We start from the raw sequence: 18,490 nt of genomic DNA, 5'->3' as shown, positions 1-18,490 counted from the left end.
TAACGCTGAGCATTTTCTCCTTTTTTTTATTTTATTTACACCGGATATTAATTTTATAGCAGACGGCAAGCGAGGCGCAAAAACTTGACAAAAGCGTTGCGAGCTTTTGATCTTTATAACACTCGAGTTTTCTTACAATAATTTCAGTTTCACGCTTCCGCCTGTCCAGCTGTCCAGATGTCCAGCTGTCCACGTGTGTGTGTGTGTGTGTGTGTTAAAAAGAGAGCTAATAACATATACAACATCCGGTGGCGGATGTTTGCAAGTGAGAGGCCATTTTTCCGATGCCGTTGACGCTGCCGTATGTGACTTCTTGATATGCTAAAAGCTAAAGGTCTTGTCACCAAAACTCCTTGCTTCGACCAGGTGGAATACTCGCTTCGTCTCGAGTTATCCCCTAGCAAACTGGGCGAAACGCATCAGTAAACACCTCAACCGACTTTTATGTACATTTTCTCTTTTATGTCTTGTCAGCATAAAAAATGCATGCACAACCATCCAGGGGTAAACAAACAAACAAGACGCCGCGTTGGTGTCAACCAATGCGCAACGCTTTGTGTGCACGCCCTGCCGCCCCTCTTCATTGAAAACAGCCCCTCCCCAGCATCCCAACATCCCACCACCCCAACTGCCTCTTTCACGGATTCCCTTCACTATGCGCTTGACAGCAACGCAAATAAACAACAGGTTGATCTCGAAATTTATTTAGAAAACAGCAAAAAATATTCGAAATTTATGGAGTCGAATGCGAAATACTCTTCAACGAGAATTATTTACTAATATCAAAAGAAATCTCACAAGTAAAATATTCCTGCAACTAAAATGAATGATCATAAACATGAAAATTAGAATTTTGTATGTGTATATATTTCAAGTTAACTGTGAAGATAACATTAAATATTTTCAAGGCGTGTCCTATAATTAATAATCCTTAAACTCGGAGAGTGTATGAAGAATGCATCAAATGCATGCAATGCATTCTACCTGCTGTTGTAAACAACCTTCTTCATTTTGTATACGTTTTTTTTTTTACAATAGCTTCCTTTTTGAGTTTCGTTTTATATATGGGGTCCTTTGGCCTTTGTGTTTGCTTTTGCACTGCATCAGAGCATCGGCCCATGCTGCGTTTAATGTGCTTATGAAAAACAGGAAGCTGCTGCCTGCCCACGTATCCTTTCTCTGTGTCTGTGAGCCAAGAAAAATGAAAAATGCACAAGGCATCGCAGCTGCTGCTGTTGTCCTGACCCTTTCCATTCGAGTGGAATGCTGGGAAAAATGTGCTACGGGAAGTATACTAAATCAAATTAATTACATCACAAAACGGGAAAACATTTTTGCATGTGAAACTCGACAGTGGCTTTTAGGTGGACAAACAAATAAAGTTTGTGACAAATAAGCCAAATTTACACAATGCATATCATTTCATAAAGGCAACAGAAAATTGTTTCACAATTAAATTACAAAATAAAATTCTGTGGCTAACCATTGAATATTTGAACAAATGAACAAAAAATAATCAAATTAAATAAAGTTATACTGCAGATTTTCTGTTTAATTTAAGATAAATACGAATTTGATAAGCTTCTAAAAACAACTGTATCAGTCATCAACCGTATTCATAACCCAAATAACATAAATTACAGACAAGCTTTTTTAAATGTGTAGTTTGCAGTAAAAAAACCTGCAAATTAAAAATAAGTACACAAGAAATTTACTTACAAATAAATTAAATAATATTTTATATTAAATAGCGCTCACGATGAAACTGTTCAATATTATTTCAGCATAAAATAGTTAAATAGCTAACGACACACACAAAAAAATCTGAGTAACATTAAACTAATTATTTACAATTTTTCAACCAACACCACAGTTTCAGCTTATTTGTAAAATTAATTAAACTAAATTAAGTTTGACAGCAATTACAAAATGAAAATAATTATATGTGCATAAAAAATACCAACTGACTCAACTTTACGATATTAAATTAAATTAACAACATGTATGACAAAAAGCGAGAGAAAGAGAGAGACAGAGAGAAACAGATGCAGAAAAAATATATTAAATTACTTATTTATCATTTTGCATCAATTTGTAAAATTTACTCATTAATTTAATTAAAACCAATTAAATGAAATTGTCACTGTCATTTGGGCATCGATTTTTCAGGAACCTGCCTGGCTTTTGCCGAATGTGGTTTTTCTGGTTTTGGTCTTCTCACTCTCTCTCTCTCTCTCTCTCTCTCTCTCCCTTTCTCCCTTTCTCATGCATAAGCGTGGAACAGAATCTCGCCGCCTCCTTGACAATTACATATTTCACAATGTACAAATTGCAAACGACTGTTGTTGCGGTAATTTAATAACTTTGCATTTAATGAAGCGACAGCTGAGGCTCCACGAACGTTCGTGTGCCTTACACTGTACACTTTACAACACTGACTATTGGATAGGGCGCGTTAAGGATTACCAAGCTATTTTGCTCATTATTTATGACAATTGCCCGGTCTCATTCCGTTTTATTTGTCAATATCATCTGATTTTGTACAAGTATTCGTACTTATTGTAAAACGAATTGAATTATTCGAACATTGACATATTTCATGTTACGCATACGCAGCGTTGACCAGTCAAAGAGTTGTCCACCCAGCGCATGATTCAACGTGCACTGTTTTCTGTTGCATTCTGAAATTTGCACTCAATTAAAGTTTATTATATACGCGTGGCAGCATTGTCCAAGTGCAGACGTTGCGTTGTCTGCAACTCTCAATTTGTGCCGAGTAATAAAATTTATCGAATAATAAAAGTATGACGTTTGCAGAGATTTTAATTACAGCGAATAAATTATGATAAAAATGCTTAAAGACTAAGTATGCTTAGACTTTTTGTCTATATCGATTTGATTAACATTTGCTTTAATATTATATCCTCTTCCTCTTACTCGTATGTTAATCCTTATGCCAGCCGTGCTATCAATACAAACTCAGCTCGTGGAGCCGTTAAGGGTTCAGTCATTGAGGCGTCGCCTATAGATAACGCAACATATAGCACATGACACTTAACAAGGCACAAGCCATTAACTTTTCACGCTAGTGCCATTCCCTAGAAAAGCCAGTTGCTGCCACGCCCACTTGTCAGTTGACATGCATAAATTTTATAGCATCTCAAAGCTGTCAGTGCGAAGCGTTCATATGAAAAATTGCCAATGTCTTGGAGCTGGAAAAACTGTTCTCGGCATTGATGTTGTTGCTGCTGTTGCTGTTGCTGCTGCTATTGTTGGTGTTGGTGTTGTTGTTGCCTTGGGTCAGTTGAAGTGGCTGCAGACGAAAAATCAAAACTAATCAAAGGCTCACACAGTTGTCAGATGGGGCTCAGGGGCCCTCAGGAAATTGGCGCAACAACGGCAAACAACATTTCCATTTGAACACATAAATTTTCGCAACAAATTCAATTTCCTCTTTGATTTTAGCAAACGAGCAGCGGCAACAGAAGCAACAGCAGCGGCAATGGCAAATAAAATAAATAACTTCCCGGGAGCGCAACAGTTGCCTAACAAAACGGAAGCGGAAATGCAGCACACACTCGTCCAACTGCTCCATGTGTGTGTGTGTGTAAGAACAAATAGCAAATAAGTGCAAAGCAACCAATTGATAAAGTAAAAAACACTTGAAACTGCAGTAACAAAGGCCGATGAGTGTGTCGAGTGTTGAAACCAACAACAACAACAGCAACAACAACAAGGCAACCACTTCATAAATAATTCATTTCCCGCCTGCTACGCAAACTTCAACAGCCAGCCTCCTATACTTTTTTTTTTCACTCTTGTGCGGAGTACGTGGCGTATGCGCAACATATGCAACAGTCAGGGAGAAGGCGAGAAGGAGAGTGAAAGAGAAAGCCGTTGCTGCCGCAGACGCCAAACTAACGTGAAATAGACACGAACAAAGGCTTTTCATGCCTTTGCAAGCATAAAATTGCTTTTTTGCAACAAATATCCCGACCAGGCTGGCATCCGAGTCGAGTCGAGTCGAGTCGAGTTGGAGTCCTAGTCAGAGTTGAGTAGATTCCGAGGTCTACACCCCTCGACACTCTACCGCTTTCTGTCTGTTGCTCTGTCTCGCTCTCTGTCTAGAATCTAGATATTCCGGCTTGTTTGTCTATGAGCCAGTCGTGGGCTTTGGTTCTGGGTCTTCGCTCTATTTGTTTGCAATTGCATGCGTATTTGATTCAATTTCTGCAATTTATTTGCAATTTGGCGACGGCGCCTTCTTTGCTTTTTATCTCTTTGATGATTGAAAGCACACGTTTCGTCAGCACTACCAATATCACTTACCAGCAGTGGCAATGCCAATGGCAATGACTGCTACCACAGCCACAGTCACAGCCACAATTGTGGCAGTCTATTAAATTTTTAAATACTCGTACAGCGAGTATCACATTCAACATATTCATGCCACATTGTTGTATGTGTCATTGTCAGTTGTTGTCAGCCATCCGAAATGCATAAATTTAACACCTAGTAAGCAATTCACATAACAGAACTAAATTACACACACACACACCCTCAGTGACTGGGGCATTCACACACACACAATGTGCAACACCCAAACATCCGTTTCCGGCTGCATCCGCTTTGGCGGTGCGTCGGCCATTTGTTTTGAATGCGGCAACCGCTGCCGTAGTTGCAACACTCTCTGCATATATTAAATGCCGCTAAAAAGCAACACATAGCTGAATTATAATTAAATGCATTGCCGCCTCCTAGTCCAAGGAGAGCTACCAAAGGATCCAACGTAGCACAGCACCCAATTCATTGCCCAAATGAGCAATGAACCGCCAAAAACAACAAAATTGTTTCACTTGCAATATGCAATACTAAAGATAACAAGGCTGCCTAGTAAATCTAGCTAAAAGTTGAGTTTATATGGTAGCACTAAGTAACATGAGTAATATTTACAACATAAATTCTTATCAAATTGTAGACGATTTTGATATTTTGGCATTGAAATTCTAGAACTCCATCATCTATCACCTATCAAATAAATTGTGTTAGTCTTCTGGTAAATGTATTGGTGTAATAATACGAATAATTATAATAAAAAGTAGTTAGTCGAACATTTTATATGAGAAAGTTTAAGTCGCTTTTAGAGCAATTCTCTTGTATTATGTATTATTCCAAAATTAATATATTAATAAATAATATTAGGTGACATTTTCTACAACTATGTCATTTGCTGTTATTGTTACCTCAATAATTGCAAGATCTCTGTCCCCTTGTGTTTATACTGACTGCAAGATAGCTCATTGGTTTTGAACCTAAGCAATCAAAATTGACTGTAGCTGCAGTTGCAGATGATCGAAAGGCGCCAGATAATCGACACATTGACCGAAACTAAGGCGGCCTTAAAAAACCAATGCAGACATGAATGAGTTGTGTTGGAGCCTTGGATCCAGGCAGTAAGAGCACAAAAAGGAGTAAACAACTGCCAAATGACAGCAACAGCAGTGAGAGCAACGACAACAAAAGCAAACACTATGATAATGAAGGCATTCATTACTATTCCGATTACTGTCTCTGGCTTGAATGTTGCCTGCGGCGGTTGCTGCAACTGCTGCTGTTTTTGTTGCAAGCTGTTGGCGCCAAAGAAGCGATTAAATGGAATTGTGTCACAAACAAAACTCAAAACTGCATTCACAACGAAATTTATTCATATGCGTCTGTGTGTGTGTGTGCGTGTGTGCGTGTGTGTCTGTGGGTGTGTGGGTGTGTGCGTGGACGGATCGACAGAGATTTCAAGTTCTATTTTATATGTATTCTGGTTGTTGTCCAATTTAAATGCAAACGTAAAAATAATGCAGCAATTGCAATTGCGCTCGTTCGTCAGTTCGTCAGTCCGTCAGCCAGTCAGTCACTGGGTGTCACATGTGGCACAGGCAGAGTGTCTACACACACACACACACACACACACACACACACACACACACTCCACACGCCCACGTCAATGCCCAGCAACTGACGCATAAATTGTTGCTACCCAATTACGAGCACTAACAATGAACGCGTCCCTCTCTCACCTCTCACCTCCACCTCTTTCCTCCTCCCTGCCCCTTATTGCTGACTTCGCTTTGCCTGACTGCCACTCTGGAGGCAATGACCATTGTCTAAGCTAAGCTGTTGTTGTTGTGTTTGTTGTTGTTGTTGCCAATTTTAGGCTAAAATGTTATCATGTCAGTCGCAGTCGTCGTTGCCTGCAACAGCCACACTTCCCCCCTTCACTTCCACGCCCTTTGTCCACGATTTGAGTGCGAATTTGCGTAAATATAATTTATTTACGCACTAGCACGGACCTCTGTGTAACTCTGGTAAGTCTGGACGGCTCTCACAGAGACAGAGGCAGAGGCAGTTCTGATTACATAAGCCTAACCAACATTCACATGCAGTTTACGGTGTCTGGCATGGGCGTGACATTTAAGGCTTTAAAAATAGTCGGACTCTGTCAAGCCAAGCCGGAACGTTTAATTAGAATGCGGCCGGGCTTTGGGCCTGTCTCAAAATGTGCCGGCCTGGCCCGAAAGTTGACTGGCCACCGAGAATGTGACGCTGCTTGAATGCGCTCAGTAAAATAGACAAATTCACCACAATCGGACATGCTCCTTTATCACAATCATGAAGAACTGACAAGAGATCTATTAAATGAGGTTACCTTAAAATATTTATAAACTGAAAATACGTGTAAGAAATAAATAATTACAAATATTCAAAAAATAAATAGTTTGTCACAATTATAAATATTTCAAAGCTTATCAAATTTAAAGTAGAAACAGAAAATCGATTAAATATAGATAAATGTGAAGCAGTCTTTGTCTTTGTCTTTAATATCTTTAATTCAATACAAATATCTTTAGCAATTATTTTATTACTCAACCAATCGAGAATTAGCCGCTGTGGCATAATTGGGAATTCATAACCCGCGAAATCGTCTCATCGCAACTTCAATCAAAAATCAAAGCTACATCAAAACACATCACAACGATTGAAGTGAAGTCCACAATGGGAATATCGCTAATACCAAAGCAGGGTTGTCGCTTCACGGATAATGCCCCCCGCCAGGGTGAGTGGTTGATACTTGCTGGGGTTGGGGTATGGGAGTGAGGCACGGATACGCAAGGATGTGCCAATTGGCAATTGCAATTGCACAAGCATTTCCTTTCCACGTGTATTAACATAATCAAATTGGATTTGTGCACAGGATAATGATGAGCTTCATTATTGGTTGTGTTGCTTTGCACAGTTTTTATACCCAATAAACAATAAAATGGGTATACAAGGCTATATAATGGTGGCTTATTGATAAGTCTGCAGCACAATTCTCAGCCATTCAAAAATGATCAATTTATAAAATTTACAGAATCTAATTGAATTCATTTTTCAATGGAAAATAACGGCATAAAGAATATTTTTAAACAATTTATTTACTTCACAAAATAAACCTATATCAGCTGATTTTTGAGTATCAAAATATATATGTCCGAAAAATAAAATATTTTACATTTTAGAAACACCGTCATTGTTAAAAGCCGTCTTCATAAAAATTTGCGGAGATTTATTTAAAGATTTTACAGTTCATTTAAATTAAAGTTGTTAACTTTGAATTATTAGGAAAATAGATATGATATCTTACAAATTTAGTCGCGCTTGCTATAGAGTATCTTCCAGTCGTGCCTGCTAGCTTGTTGTTATTGCATTGCATGTGTCTAGTTTTTGTGTGCGTTTATGTGTGTGTGGGGTGTGTGTGTGTGTGTGTGTGTGTGTGTTAGAATTTAAGAGGAACTTCAGCTCATGTCCTTTTTGTCGCTGTCGCTGTCGCCGCCGTTGTTGTCGTCCTTGGCAGCGTTGTTGCTTATTATAAATTATAATGAATTTTCTGCTGCCAGCCACTTGTTGTCAGCGGCAACCAGTCGTCAGCGTTTGGGGTCGGCTACACCGAAACATCTCATCTGCTACTGCTGCGCTTGCTGCTCATTCCGCTGGAAAATTAACGCATATGATGTCGCTTCAGTGGCTGGCGGGCTGAATGTTCGGCATAATCGAAGCACTTGGCTAGGTATTTTGTTGTTACCTGTCAGACAGCTTATAAACCTGTCTCAGCATGTGTCGCCATCGCTTGGCAGTTTGCCATTTGCGATTATGCCAGGACTCGATTTGGACTCGTCTTCTGCCCCTTCCTCCTTGAGCCTTGGGCAACAAATTTTGTGCTTATTATGTAAATTTTTGGTATGCTCCAAAAATGATAGCCGAGAGCAGTGAGCGTCTGCAATTAAAATTTAAATCAAATGCGAGAGCAGAGTTTTCAGTTTTCAGTTTACAGTTTACACCGGGCTCCCTCTAATTTAATTGAGCCAACAATGAAGTAAAGTAACCAGAGCCAAGCAACTTGGCTAACTGACAGCCCCCGGCTATAATGGCACTTCCACTTGGAGTCGCTTTCTTTTTCACAATCGGAGTTGGAGTTGGAGTCGAAGTTGCCTCTCCGCAACAATTAACTAGCAATTTTCAAATAAGCGTTTTTCATAATTGAGCCGGCTTCTCACCCCCTTGCAAGTGTAATGAAAAGAGCTGCAAAGAATAACCACAGAAAAGATTTTCAATTGGCATCGTCATCGTTGGCAGCCGCAGTCGTAGCCGCAGCTGCATTATTATTATCATTATCATTATCTTTGCCTTCATCAGCTGCCACATTATCGCTGGCTGCCTGGTTTATAAGAAAAAGAGAGACAGAGACTGAAAGATAAAAGAGAGGAGAACCTTGCTGCATCAGCTTACCACTTGCTTTTGTTGGCTCTACGCGCAGAGAATGAGAACGTTTACCCATTGAAAACAGCAATTCCATATATTGATAGGATGAGAAGTTTGAGAATGATTACAATTGTTGCCAAAGAGAAGTTGAATAGTCAAAGTCAAGTCCTCTGGCAAGGTGAACAAAGTGCTTGACTGGCTTTGAGTTATACTAAAAGGCTTGCCTAGAGAGTTTTTTAAATTTTTTTTTATTATTACCACCAATTTGTGTTTCCTTTTTAATCATTATAATTACTATTATACATTTAAGGTAATCATTGCACTAATTGTAATAGAGTTTCATTTATATATTTGTTAATTGGCAGCTCAAAAATTGTGTTCGTAATTTTTTTTCAACTAAATAACTAATTTTTTTTAAATTAAATATGTACTTATCTATGTTATGGCCAAAAATAAATCAGTGTTACTTTTGTTATGTACTGGGAAATACTCATATAACACTAATATAATAAAGCTTTATTTAACTCAATTTATAAACTGTAGATATAGAAAATGTCATTTTAATTTCTGCATTTACCTAAATGTAATATTTAAATTAAACATGTAATTTTATTAGAATACGTCTAGTACTCAGACTGACAAATTGAGCGATAAGTTGTTAAAAATTAAAGTTGAATTCGTATTCGATTTACGTTTACGTTTACCAGTTGCCAATTGGCAATTTGTATGGGCCATGCAATAAGCTAAAATTGGCCAGGCCTAAGCACAGTTTAAGGCAAACTCAACGGGTCTTTAAATGTAACAATTTCGGACATCTAAGCATCGAAAAAAGCCGCAGATCACATCAGACCGCAAAACAAAGCACACGCACACACACACGCCGAGACACACATATAGCATTTACGGTTATGTGTCCCGTGGGCGCAGCAGTCGCCAGCATGGCCCAAAAAGTCGGGCACAGCGAATGAAGAGGAACAATGAGTGTCTGGGTCTGTGTAGGCGTAACTGCCGACACTTTAAGGCCGATAAAAGTCGAGTAAAAAGGGGCAAAACGAAAAAGAAATTTGTGTGTTTATGTGTGTGTCAGACAGGCTCTCAATATGTTTGTATGTGTGTGTGTGTGTGTGGATGTTCAAGCAGACACTTGAGGTAAGATATTAAAATTACATGAGCAGGCTGAGAGGACGTGGAAGGATGGGAATTGAACGCTCGGCCTTCAAGCGCTGGCTGACTGTCTACTTGAGTTACAAGTGGCTTATTTACCTTACGATAAGTGCAGCCTGGAGTGCTATGACTGCCAACGAAGCACCTAACCCTGTCCCACAATCCCCTCTCAATCCGGGGCGTAATCATATTAATAATTATTTCTTATACGGAAAGGCCAAAATGTTATTGTAACGGCTCTCACGAGCCTAATCAAGTTGAATGTGTGTGTTAAGTCTCAATATTTTGGAGTCTCACATGTTTTCGTTATTGTTAGTTGTTTATTGGATTGACTGCTGATATTTAAATTACATGCGTAAGTAATTGCTTATGTTGTCATTACATGCAAGGATTTACCCTCAACCCTTGCCATACTACAGCCAATAGGCAGCAGGACCATCATTCAATATCACGTCAATATGTCATATGGCCAACAAGGAAGTCAACCAACCAACCAACCAACCAACCAACAATGGGGCAGAGAAATAGCTACAGTCATGTTCAGATTTCAAGCCTCGTTTTGCCATATGATTAAGTTTCAGTCGGTGGGCGGCCTATAAATCAGGTAAAATTTTCAATAAAATGATGTAAACCATGTTGACGAGCCCATGTTGCCTCCGCTCTCTGCTGGTGGTTGTGTGGCAACTGCCATTGATGATTTATGTGGCCAGGCGCAATGATGATATACACCAAACATACATAAAAGTTGCCAGTTGAAGACCTTCAAAAAAAATATATTGCAAGGCCAGATAACATGGCGTATGCTTCATATTAATAAACAAGCATTTGAGTTGCACGTTGCCCTCGACACGACACAGAAAAAACGGTAGACAATTTGTATTGACGTTTTCAATTAAAATGTCAAAGCAATTGTTTAAGAATTTGATTAACCTCTGAAAGTGAACAGAGACTGAGGAAAACTAATGATATAGTGGAAAGAAATACAGTCAAGAAGAGAGAAAGAGTGAGAGAAAAACAGCGAGAGATTGAGAGATATTCAAATTAATAAAGATAATGCCGCATACATATTATTAAAAATGGATGACAAGCAAAATCTGCAATTATGACATAAAAAATATTAAGTACAACAAGTGGGAAAGGCTATAGGATACCCGTTACTTATTTCAATATATATAAAAGTACTTTAAAGAAATTACTACCTTATAAAAACTACTGCATACTTTAAGGGAAATGTACTGAAATAATAACTTTATTAATAACTTTGGCTAGCTATTACTCCCGTTCTACTTGACCGATTTTGCTGCGGTTAAGTGATATTTTAGATAATATTAATAGATAACTTTAATTACCATAAAAACTGTATTATTTTGAAAACTGGTATCTTTGTCTCTTATAGTCCGACATGGCTAGACCGACATGGCTATATAGACTCGGCTGTTGATGCTGAACAAGAATATATATACTTTATGGGGTCGGAGATGCCTCCTTCTCCCTGTTACATACATTCCAAAGAACACAATATACCCTTTTACTAATTTTTTAAGTAACGGGAATATAAATGCCAAATCTCAAAAATAATTGCTTGCTTGCTTTTATTTTGGTAATTATCCAACAGTTTCCAAGAAACAATTACCGTTACTTTAATCTTCCGCTTATGAAAATTTCCTATCACATATATGAATACTCTTTCAGAGCAGTCTTATGGGATTCCAGTCACATTTTGAGCGATAAAAGCCAACGAAAAAGAAAATCGTTTATACTTGAATTATTTGGCTGTGTACATTTCAAAGAGTAAAATCAAGCAAAGGGTTTCTATTTTCACGCCTCAAAAACATTCCAAAGATAAAGAAGTAAGTGTGGGGTGTATAGTATATGTGATATATGTAGCATGTGGCATGCCCCTGGCAACTGTCTCATAAGCAAATTATTTGCATTATGCGTTAAACATTTTTTCTGTCATGCACAGATTCAGCTGCTTCCACATCTTTTTTTCTCACTCTCATTTAACAAGAAATTAATGAGATTTTTATGAAATGTCGAAACATCAAAAAGGAATTGAACGCAATGCTGCGCAGCAAATTAATCTGGCTTATTATGGAGGGCCAAAAACTACCACAGGATGTCATTATGTGAGTACTTCTATAGATACTTAAACAGATGTTCATCCAATGGAATCTGCAAGCTGGCAATGAGGAATTTCTGACAATGCAGATTGAGTCGTAACACGAGAGCAATAGTTATTTATGTTATTGTACTGATCGGACAACCTTTAAACAATTGAGACTTGATGGATTTGTGAAGATCACAAAAGCCCAGATCATTACTAGATAAAATATTTTCTTTAAAGATTAAAAATGCAACTAAAACAGCTCTCCAATTTACTCAGACTTCACTAAGCCTTTCACCTAAAGGGTATTTAATCTTCGACTCCATATGAACACTCGTATGAGTCTATTTGTTTTCTTGTTGTTTGGGATTTATGTAGGATGTCGTTGTTGCTGCCGCGGCATTGCATATTATCCTCAATTAGCGCGCTTATTGTTTGCCTTTGTGGCTAAGAGTCACTTTTCTGTGCACCACGTGTCTCTCTCTCTAGCTCTCTATCTATCTTTCCCTCTTCCTCTTGCTTACTCTGTCTGTGCATATGTATATGTATATGTGTCCAATTATGGCTCCCTGCTTTCAATTGGCAGCCCAGCTTTAGCCTAAGCACCTAAAGTTAGGCGCTTGCCACGAAATGCAAACTTTACATTTCGACTGTCAACCGTTGCCAGCCACAAACCATAAACCAAATCTCTCTATCCATCTATATGTACATTTGTGTCCATATACATATATACTTTTCCTCCTCTCTGTCCCGCTCTCTCTCATTCTCTCCATTTCTCTGCATCATGTTGTTGTTTTTATTTGTTATGCATTTTGCCCGGAAATTGGAGATAATAAGCATATTGTTGTGCGAAAACAATGGCCATGCTAATGATGTGCACTTGTATGGGTTCATCTCCTGCATATGTGACTGTGCGTGTCTGTATGTGTGTTTGAGTGCGATTGTGCGCGTGTGTTAATAACGGTGCACGTAGTAAGCTATCTTTAGGCAGCTTATGTCGAATAGCAGCCAATCCCTAAAGCTTCTTGCAGTATTTTTTAAATACTTCAAGTTCGAAATGCACTTAATAACCCTTTCATAAAGTTTAGATCTTGAACATCTTCACGTCATATACATACATTTTTGGGAGATTTTCTGTTGGTTTCGTTTTCTGTGGCGCACCCTTGATAAGATTTGAGAAACCTATTGTAAGTCTCCCTTGGAGAAGTTTCAATAAATAAAAAAAAACTACTCTCTGTCAATATTAAATATATTTAATATAAATTCAAATATCCAATGTTTTGAAGAACTTTTGGTTCGTAGAGCAAGAACACAAGATTTTTATTCAAACTTTGCTTTTAATTAATCCAAGAAATTATTTTATTTTCTTCTTTTGTTTCAAATTTGATTCAGGCCGATCCATTTATTAATCACCAAAACGATTAAGATACACTTTCTTAAAATCCCTCAAATTATGTGTTTTAACCCTGCGGGAACTTCACCCTTAAGGCAATTGTATTAGTAGCCAGCCAACCTAATAGTAACCACAACCACACTCACAAGCACACACACACACACAGACACACACACAGAGTGAATGTGACTGTGACTGTGACTGCCAACCAGTTGCATTGCCTGACATCGTAAAACCAAAAACGCCTCTTTTGGCCGAATGCCAGGTCAGCAGCATTTGGATTTGGTAGGCGTTGCCAGGAAAAACAGAAATACGAAACACAAAAAACAAAAAAACAAACCCAAACTCCTGGGGCATGCCACTAAGCATGCGCCACAAATAAGGAGGCAATGAATTTTATTGCCCGAAATGGAAGAGCAACAACGCTTATGTTTTGCATTAGCTTCAGACCTTTTGGGAAGGCTTAGGCAAAGTGCATTACAAGTGCGACTGCTATGCAGAGAGGCCAAAGCCCAAAAACTCTATGAAAACAATGCAAAAGAAGGAAGCACACGGAGAACTAATTGAATTAAAAGTAAATGCAACTTTTATCCTAAGCAATTACGGGCAAGTTGGAAGGTAAAAGGAACCGAAGCTTCCTCTATCGTGTTCTGAAACAAACATCAAGCCATAGAAATTCATTTTCATTTCTATTTCATTACAATTTCATTTAAGTGAAGCTTAAAAGCGCACCAAATGGCTGCCAGCCGTGGCAATTATTTTTGTAGATTTTTGCTGCTGTTGTTGGCTTTGTTGTGCCGACAAACAATGGTAAGAATAAGCCAAAAGCACCTGTAAAACAATGACCAAGGCAAGAAACAGAAACAACAACTAAGCAAATAGAACAGAGGCGTGCTCTGAGATTGAAAAACAAGTTAATAGCAATAGCTGTTGTTGCCGCTCTCTCTCTCTCTTCCAGATGCCTCATTCTGTTACTGGGTCTGGGCTGGCAAACAAAAGGAATTTTCCAATTTTCACAAAATGTTTTTTTTGAGTAAACAAAATCAAGGTGAAGGCAGCTGGCAGAATGCAGGCAAGCTGCCAGTAAAATCGTGTGTAGAGCGCTTAAGTGCAGTAATTAATTTACTAAAACACACACACACACATGCACAGTATAAAAGATACTCAAGACATGTTACTCAACTGCGTGTACCCCATAAATAAAATGTCAAACGTGTGGCATATTCAATATTTTATTAATTCGATGTCGTTATTGCTACGCGTGCCAATTGGTAGTCAGTCAGCCAAGTTAACTGCCAGCGGGATAGCAACGTCAATGGCAATTACTGGCCCCACAGCACACGCTAAAAGTTTACTTACGCCTCTCAAGTCTCATGTGGCATTCACATTTTTAATTGTCTTCCTGCCGCGGCTATCAATTTGAGCACGACGACTTTGGGTCATAAAATTTCAATTGCTTTTTAATTTGCATAGACTTAAGTTCGCTAAGGCTTACCTCTACAACAACCATGGCTGAAAGAACGTCGCTCTACTAATTACAATTTGTTAATGAATAGCCACCTGGCACTTACCTGCAAAGAAAGAGATGGAAACATTTCAAGTGAATGAGAGGAAAGAAAGTTTCTGTGTTTGCATAAATTTTACATAAATTTGCAAGTAAACTTTGATAATAATACACCGAAGATCGGTATAAATACGGCGAAAATCGAAGGTAATCTCAAAGCTGGGGTTTTCAATTAAAGTATAGAAATATCAAGACAAATGAATAATTATATTATAATATATTATTTACTAATTCTTGAGCTTAACAAATTAAAATACAGCTGGACCAAGGCTTTAAAAAAAAAAACAAAAATAAAAATAAACAAGACAAACTAACAAAATGAAAAGAAAGCTTAAATAAAGTATATTCAGAAAAAATTAAATTAAATAATTAAACTCAAAAATGTAGAAGAAGATTTTATATGAGCCATAATATTTTCCCTAAAATCGGAATTTGGATTCATGAATTTGATAAAAAAATATAGTATATTTATGTGTTTCAATATTATGTACAAATTTAAGTAATTTGAAGCCCAAACTCTAATAACAAGCACATTAAACGTTGCCTGGTCGGAAATTATCAGTAAATTACTTTGACTTAGCTCATTGAATTGGCAACTGATGTGCTGAGCTACTAAATAAAAAAAAAACTTGTGCAAATTATACGCTGCATTGAACAGACTTAAGCACACACTCAACGCACACACACCCACATACACACACACACACACACCAAACGCATACACGCACCTAGTTGCAAATAGATAAAATAAAAAGTTGTAGTTAATTTTGGGTTATGTGGTAGGACGTGGCAATAAGGAAGCGGGCAGATACTTATAAACCCAATCATATCACCACTTGCCTGCTTAATGTGCCATGCAGTAAATTTTCCCGCACAGTGCAAAAACCGCAGTGCGAAAAAATTTTGTTGCCGCCTCCCGTTCTGCCCGTCTTCATACTGTGCGTGTTTTGCATGCATGCATCGACAAGCCGCAAAAACAACAACACTAACAACAACAACAGCAACAACAACAGCAACAACAACAAGTGCAGAGTCGCAGGCGGCTGCACAAAGCGTTGCAATTAACGTTGCAGCAGCTCAGCCGAGTAGCAACCGCAGTGGCAACCATTGGCATTGGCTTAATTTCCATGGACTGGATTCAAAGAGGACTGGAATCAACTCGACTCTGCTGCTGGTCGAGCTGTTTATCTTCAGTGCGTTTGAATATTTCGGGTCGCACAAATTGAAAATACGCAACGATGCACGACGCACATATTACGTATACGCAATGTGAGATCGTCTGGTCAGTGCAATAATCCACAATAACAATGGCATGCTCCTCTTACTATTCCTGCTTCAGTTGCTGCCTGAAAAACAATAAGCAGCATTGATTGCAGTCTATTGGCTGACTCTTTGCACTGTTTCTGGGTTGATTTAAATGCCATGCACGCGCAAGTGCACTTGACTTTTGTTTCAAAAACAATCCACATAGCCATAGGCTGACAGCAGCACGACTGATCAATTATGCGCATTGTTCTCTGCAGTCCACAGCTAATTAATTAAGTGACGAATCTCTCAGAAATTCAGCCTCAGCATTTATTCTTCAGCAAAAATAAATTAATTTGGAAGCTTGACTGCTAAACCGCTTAGCAAAACTATTTGCAGGCAATTATTTCCGTATTAAAATTAAACCGCACACACATGCACACAAATGCATGGAAAAAACTATGCTACAAGCTGCAACTTTACGAGCTAAAGATCAAGAGGCATTTCATACAATTTACAAATTACTGCCTGAAAAAAATTCCAACATTCTGAAGCAGCTCGTTCTCGAGTGGTTAACAACTCAACCAGACACAAGTGGTACATTCGCAAGAATCCAATGGGTGGGAGGGATAAAGTGACGGAATTAGATAGAGAAAGAAGGAATTAGAGGGTGTGGGAGTATAAGTATTATAGCAGTAAGCAAATAGCGATTCATATGCTGAAAATGATTCAACTTTTGTTAAAAATAATATGCAAAATGAGTTGGCAAAATAGTTAAGCAGCTTTCAGCTTGGTTGCTTTGCGGCTAACTCAAGTGTGTACACGTGTGCATACATGTGTCTGTCAGTGTGTGTATATGTGTCTATATGGGGTTTTGTTTGTGGGTTGAACGAGGATTGAGTGGTGCTGATGGGTGGCTATTATGTCTGTTGCTGAAATAATATTGAAGATAGTAGTTGTAAAACAAGACATTGTTTGCATTGTTGCAGTCGACAAAAAATTATAAATATAGATTTAAAAATTTAAATGAGCAGACAAATCAATTAATATACAATATTCGGCATTTTCTGATAATACTAAAAGTATCATGTTCATTTGAAACAGATCTTTAACTATATATAATTGTATAATATTTATAATTTTGAAAATTTTTGAGGTTGATCTGTTTGTTTCTTTCTTCAATATTTAGAATATTTTTAAAAATCCAAATTGCTTTAATTTTTGGTCAATTTAATTTCCTTCTTAACCCCTGAACCATATATTCCAAGTGTCATTTAATATCCATATTTGATTAAATCTATCTGCTGAAATAATACTTTAACGTATAATATTTACAAGGCCATATTTATTGGCTCACCTGAGATTTTAACAACTCATCCCAGTATATAAATGCCATTGCACTGCAGTTGTTCTTAAACTGGCTCGCATTGCTTGGTAACCGCAGCATTTCAATTGTTAAGTCTCAGAAAATTAAGTTTACCAGCCAGTAGAAAACTTTACCCAATGCAGCTGCAGATAGGCAAATATTTGGCCTTAGAGTTTAGCAGCTGCTCAACTGCAACGTCTGCCCGACGGCAGTTGAGAGCCAAAGTCCAAGTCAAGTTCTGCCCAGGAACATGAAGAAGACACAACTATATATCTGGTACCGCAGGCGCATTTTTCACTGAAGACTGAAGTGAGGGGGCATCAAAAGGGCGGGTAACTGTAAAGGTAATGCTATGGCAAGTGCACCGCAAAACATTTTACTTTGCTTTTGTTATTAAAAAATACCTAAAATTACCAAAGATAAATATTAATAACAAGCCGCAGCCGCAGTAATTGTTGCTGTACTTGCTCCTCTGCTCTTGTTCTCGTTGTTTTTGTTGATGTTGTTGTTGTTGCTGCCGTTGTTGATGTTGTTACCTGAGCTATGGTATTTTTTAATTTGCCTGTCGTGGCTCACGGAAGCAGCAACTCAAACAATTTGCGGTTTTCATTAAGTCAACTTTTTTTAGACGCCGTTTGCAACACGCGCATTGTGAGTTTATTATATGAAATAACTTGCAAAGCGGTATGCCAAGACAGCTGTCATTAAATGCAGCAGCATTGGCAGCAGTGAAGGTCCTTGGTCCTAGCTGCTGTCTTTGGTTAACATTTGAATAAACCTGAGTCTCTTTTTTTTTATGCATGTTGTCAAAAATTACGAAAAATTGCACGAAGAAAAGGCAGGCAGGCAGGTCGAGCT

At 38.2% G+C, this 18,490-nt stretch overlaps 2 long non-coding RNA genes across 2 annotated transcripts; one reads left to right on the top strand and one right to left on the bottom strand.

Annotated features, from left to right (window-relative positions):
- Positions 1 to 7,603: 7,603 nt before the first annotated feature.
- Positions 7,604 to 8,890, bottom strand: LOC117789092. Its single transcript, XR_004617832.1, has 3 exons — positions 8,821 to 8,890; positions 8,364 to 8,749; positions 7,604 to 8,308 (listed from the first exon to the last, which is right to left on the bottom strand). It is a non-coding gene; the product is annotated as an uncharacterized LOC117789092 (long non-coding RNA).
- Positions 8,891 to 10,382: 1,492 nt separating this feature from the next.
- LOC117789094 lies at positions 10,383 to 10,869 on the top strand. The gene is made up of 2 exons (XR_004617833.1): positions 10,383 to 10,561; positions 10,668 to 10,869. It is a non-coding gene; the product is annotated as an uncharacterized LOC117789094 (long non-coding RNA).
- Positions 10,870 to 18,490: the final 7,621 nt, after the last annotated feature.

The sequence above is a fragment of the Drosophila innubila genome (genome assembly GCF_004354385.1).
Source record: "Drosophila innubila isolate TH190305 chromosome 3L unlocalized genomic scaffold, UK_Dinn_1.0 0_D_3L, whole genome shotgun sequence".
NCBI lineage: Eukaryota > Metazoa > Arthropoda > Insecta > Diptera > Drosophilidae > Drosophila > Drosophila innubila.
This window is presented reverse-complemented; position numbering and strand designations above follow the sequence as displayed.